This window comes from Gorilla gorilla, chromosome 10 (genome assembly GCF_029281585.2).
Source record: "Gorilla gorilla gorilla isolate KB3781 chromosome 10, NHGRI_mGorGor1-v2.1_pri, whole genome shotgun sequence".
NCBI classification, from domain to species: domain Eukaryota; kingdom Metazoa; phylum Chordata; class Mammalia; order Primates; family Hominidae; genus Gorilla; species Gorilla gorilla.
The window spans coordinates 92,311,612-92,317,376 of NC_073234.2; the positions used below are offsets into that span (position 1 = coordinate 92,311,612).

At 41.3% G+C, this 5,765-nt stretch overlaps 1 pseudogene; it reads right to left on the bottom strand.

Moving 5' to 3' along the window:
• Positions 1-286: 286 nt before the first annotated feature.
• Positions 287-1,203, bottom strand: LOC101131638 (ran-specific GTPase-activating protein-like; annotated as a pseudogene).
• Positions 1,204-5,765: the final 4,562 nt, after the last annotated feature.

A 5,765-nucleotide genomic window follows, 5' to 3' on the forward strand; every position in this document is an offset into this window, starting at 1 on the left:
AATACATATATTGGTTCACTTGATCGTGTCCCATACGTCCTGTAGGCTTTCTTTATTCTTTTCATTTCTTTTTGTTTTTCTGGGTTACTTCAGATGGCCTATGTTCAAGCTCACTGATACTTCTGCCTGATAGAGCCTGCTGTTAAAGCTTTCTAAGGTATTTTTCAGTTTGGTCACTGGTTCTTTAGCTTTAGAATTTATGTTCGGTTCTTTTAAAAATCATTTCTACGCTTGAACTCCTTGTTGAGCTTTTCATTTTGTTTGTATATTGTTTTTCTGATTTTTTTTTTATTTTTTTCCAAGTTCCAAATGTGTTTTTTATTCACTCTTTTTGATGACTATAAATAAGTGTTTCCACTATGGAAAAGAAAGTTAGCACAGTACATTTTCATGACTGGGGAATGGATTTTCTGAAGTCATCTTCAATAGGGCAAAAACTTAGAAACAAACAAAAAAAAAACAACCTGAATGTTGAATTCAGTTCTTTATATAACGTCCCTTGTAAAAATGAAAGAATAAGCCGAAAAAGAGGGGCAGGGTAAAATTTTTTAAAAAAAAAGAAAGGAAAGAGAGGAAAAGGAAATAAAATAAGACGATTTATTGCTTCTCCTCGGCATCCTCCTTGGTCTCCTCCTTCACCGAGACAGCTTCTAGCTTTTTTGCCACTTTTTTGGCATGATCGTTTTTGCCTGATCCTGCTTTGTTTTCTCTCTCTTCAATCGCTTTTCTGCACTCTTCAAACTTTGTTTTGAATTTCTGTGCATTCTCAGCATTCAGGAAGCAGATGGCCAGCAGCTCCGGCTTGGGTACTGGTCGGCGAAGTCAGCATGGGTGTTCCAGACCCAGGCATGGTCACTACCTGCTTTGGGCTTCAGCTCCATCATCCGCGTGATGTAGTGGTTGGCACAGATATTCAGGGTCTTGTCCCTCTGCATGAGGAGGCGGATGGCCCCTTTCTCCTTGTGCTTCAGGAGCTTGATGTCACCAGTGCCTCGCTCCTTCCATTCTGGGAGATCGTTCTCTGAGGCAAATCAGAACAGTTTTGCCTGCATTTTAAAAAGTTCCTCTTCATCATCTTTCAGCGTTTTAATTTCTTGTTCAGGAAGACAAACTGAGGGTCATGGTTGTACTCGTCTGTATTCTCAGTGGAAGTATCATGGTCCTCACGAGTGTCCTTGGCGGCCGCCATGGGGGCGCAGCGGCGGCCGCTCACCTGGGTCTGTTATCGCTGGCTCCCCGGCCTCTCGGCGGCTACTCGTAGCTCCTTCCCGCCCGCTCTTCCCTCCGCCCCGCGACCTGAACCTCGACCCCTGACCCCAGCAGCCGGAAACGCACGGCGATTCAAAACCAGTACAGCTTTATTGGCTCAGGCAGCTGACACTCTCATTGTCCGGCCCGCCCCACGCTTCCCGCCCCTGATTTTTTTTTAAATGGAGTTTCACTCTTTTTACCCAGGCTGGAGTGCAGTGGCACGACCTTGGCTCTCTGCAACCTCCACCTACCAGGTTCAAGCAATTCTCCTGCCTCAGCCTCCTGGGTAGCTGAGATTACAGGCGCCCACCATCACACCCAGCTAGTTTTTTGTACGTTTAGTAGAGATGGGGTTTCACCATGTTGGCCAGGCTGGTGTCAAACTCCTGACCTCAGGTGATCCACCCACCTCATTCTCCCAAAGTGCTGGGATTACAGGCGTGAGCCACTGCTCCCAGTCTCTGATTTTTTTTTTTTTTTTTTGTATACCTGTGTTCTCTTGTAGTTTACTGACCACAGGTGACTGCCTGGCACTAAAACAGGCCTAGAGATTGGGTTTGCAGGGGCAGACCAGTGTTCTGGGGCCACAAGGGCCAGCCGAGAACCTGGGTCTACTGGGATAGATATGAACCATATGTCTGCTGGAGTGTGGGGCTGCAGTGGCTCCTGGTTACTGGGTGGGGATAGAGCCTGTATTTGCAGGAGCTGGCCTGGAACATAGGTACATGTGTGCTGGTTTGGTGACTGGAGTCATGGCGGCTGACCTGGAGCTGGGGTTCTTGGGTACCAACCTGGCACAGGAGTCGGCCTGGAGGCTAAATCTGCCGGGAATTGGGACCTTGGAGGCCAGCAGCCAGCCTGGAGCCTGTGTTTGCAGGGGCTGACCTGACTTGGGTCATGTCTAGAGCCTGTGTCTTAGGAGGGTGGCCAGCATAGGTCTGTGTGTGCTGGTCTGGTACCTGCAGCCACAGTAGTGTGTCTGGAGCCAGAATCCACAGCAAAATCAGATGCTCACTTCACTTTTTTTCTCCACTGGAAGAGTTTCTTTCTGCACACTATGCTGCCCAGGCACGGGAAAAGGCAGTGCATCTTTTCTTATTTCTGTGCTACACCAAGGCGTTGCAATTTTTCACTTGAATCCTTTAGTTTGTTAAAGGTATTTTTGGGCATGGATAGTTGTTTGTGATGTTTCTCTAACAGAATAAGTGCTGTAAAGTCCTATTCTGCCATCTTGCTGATGTCACTCCCCCATATTTCTTGACAGTAGATACTGCCATTGCTCATTTCGTTTCCCTCCCTCCCCTTTTACTTCTTCTTTATACCCCTCCACTGTCTTTAATGTGATTTTACTTTTAACAGCTTCTAACCTGTCACTCTTCTTCAAAGGACTGTCCTTAGGCCACTAGAACAGCTTTACTCACAGACACAGAAAACTAGAAGAGCCTGGGAGTTTTTGATCCCCTACGATGATGCTTAGCCAATGAGTAATCACTTTGGGAGATGAAAGTCTACCTTCCTTGCCTTAGGACACAATGACTTTGAGGCTGTAACTTATACTTCATAATCTCCTGTGGAATCAGACTGAAACTACCCATCTAGGAATTTGCTAAAACCATGGCATCCTTGGTTCCACTGTTTTTCTTTTTCTTTCTTTCTTTCTCTTTTTTTTTTTTTTTGAGATGGAGTTTCACTCTTGTTGCCCAGGCTGAAGTGCAATGGCTCATCTCAGCTTACTGCAACCTCTGCCTCCCAGGTTCAAGTGATTCTTCTACCTCAGCCTCCCGAGTAGCTGGGACTATAGGTGCCTGCCACTATGCCCGGCTAATTTTTGTATTTTTAGTAGAGATGGGGTTTTGCCATGTTGGCCAGGCTGGTCTTGAACTCCTGACCTCAGGTGATCCGCCCACCTTGGCCTCCCAAAGTGCTGGGATTACAGGCGTGAGCCATTGTACCTGGCCCATTGTTTTTCTTTGTTATGTTTCTCCCTTTTCCTTATCAGCTTCTTATGGAAACACTTCCTTGCACACAAATCCTCATCTCAAAGTCTGCTTCAGAGGAATACAACATGACATAGGTCCAACATTGCTTTCCAAATATTTCTAATGAGTTTCCAGAATTGAATTTAACAACACAATATCCATATCTTCCACATTAGACTAAAAGCTCTTTGCTCTTTGAAGGCAGACAGAAATGTTTGATTCTGATACTTACTTGCCATTGAACCTGAAAATAAAAGTTTACACTCAGTGAGCCAAATTAGTGAATAATCGGAAGGCATAGAGTCAGTAGTCAGTAATTTTATTTAGGATTGTCCCTAGATGAATGAAGTGAGACGTCTATGTCTCTCATTATAATCCTTGTGACTAAATTAGTCTGATGTCTCCAGACAAAAGATGCTTCATTTCCATCAACCACTGTTAAGGATTGGATGATAAAAATGCATTCTACCTTAAACATTTCTTAATTCTAAAGAACCAGATGAATAAGGGCAGTACTTCCTCTTCACTCAATTATGATAAATTACCTTATCTTTTATATTGTGTTGGAGAGCCAGGGGAGTGATTGAAAGTTCTTTTTGTTGCTTTTCAATTTGTCCTTGCTTGCATAGTTCTTGAAATTAGAGGACATATGTGGTTTGTAGAAGTCAAGCTGGTAAGCTTGTAATCAGTGTAATATAATGAAAGTCATCTAATTGAGGTCTGTTTAGTTTTCCTTTTCTACATAATGGGGGCATAGTAAGTATTATGGGATATTAAGTTAACTAGTGATATTTTACTATTCATGCCTAGCATGAAAATCAATTTCCCATTGATTTGATTTAGTTCTGTGCATCAGGAAGTAGATAACTAAAGAAAGGAATTAAAGTATTAATTAAATTTAGTTTCTTTCCTTAGTCATTCATCCTTAGAAACCATTACGTTATTTATCCCCCACTCTGTGGAAAAGTAAAATCCTCTCCTCAGATAAGTTTTATTTTCTATAAGTGTTTTTTGTAATCCCAGTATATATTTGCTGTTCAAGAAATAAGTGGTCAGAACTATAATTTGTCTAATGACTTCATTATAAATAGAAATGTAATTTAGATGTTCATTCTCTTTTACTTCATTTTTTTCCTTTCACAGTTATTTTTCACAACTTGGTAGTATCAAGAAAAATAAGACGTAGCATAAGAAGAATTATTTTCTTTCTGCTCTAAGCATCAGTTAATGAATATATATGCATAACCCTCCTCACAAGGAAGATTAACAATTTTGAAACTTTTCCCCACCTGCAACAGGGACACTTGAAGCACATCTTTTCTGAAGGTGGACCCCTGAGATTTGGGTTCTGCCAGGTAACATGGGATGAGAGATCAAAATTAGTCAACAGCTGGATGTACACTAAATATTTGTTTCCTTTTATTATTTTTCAAGCTCTCTTGGATTGCATCTTTTAGAAACACCACAGTTGTGCTTATTAAATTGAACAAGTTAACAAATATAAAGTACTTAGAATAGCTCCTGGAACATTGTAAGTTCTCAGTAAATATTAATTATATTGTAGGTCCCCAAACCCTTCTCTTAAACCTTTGGAGTCAGATGTATTTTTGGGATTCAGAATTTTTTGGATTTTGAAACAGTATGCATAGTATCTCTAGCACCCCAAAATCAAACACATTGAAATTTCTGCATTGAAACACATGAATATTCACACAAAGTATAGTATATACTATATAACAAATAGTCTCATGTTAATTCAGGTCAGATTTTACCACTGAATACATTATTTGAAAACTTAGGGCTTTTGGCCGGGTGTGGTGGCTCATGCCTGTAATCCCAGCACTTTGGGAGGCCGAGGCAGGTGGATCACTTGAGGTCAGGTGTTCAAGACCAGTCTGGCCAACATGGTGAAACCCCATTTCCACTAAAAATAAAAAAACTAGCCGAGCTTGGTGGCACACGTCTGTAATCCCAGCTACTTGGGTAGCTGAGGCATGAGAATCGCTTGAACCCAGGAGGTGGAGGTTGCAGTGAGCTGAGAGCATGCCATGGCACTCCAGCCTGGGAGACAGAGTGAGATTCTGTCTCTAAATAAATAAATAAATAAACAGAAAAACAGTTTGGTTTTTTAAAGCTTTTTGAGTTTTGTCATTATAGATAGGAATTATAAACTTATATCATCATCATCAGTTTTTCCTTAAAACTTACTTCTAAAACATACCTCCTTTTTTGGCACTAGATAGGGCCTAAATAAATAAGGAAGCAAACAAAATTCTTGGAATCCTCTTGTTAAAAAAAATTATTTCAAAGAGATTTTAATTGCATGAAAAAGACTTTACCAGAAGCATAGTAGATAATTATTTCATCAGAATTTTCTCTGGGAAATTATATATTCTGTCATTTTTCTGATCAAAATGTCTTTAGCTCCAAACAAACCTAAATTTCAATTCTGGTCCTGTCCTTTAGGGAGTGGGCCAATCAGCTTCTTTTTGGAATTTCAAGGAAAAGCAGTTCAACATCAGCAAATAGTCAGGA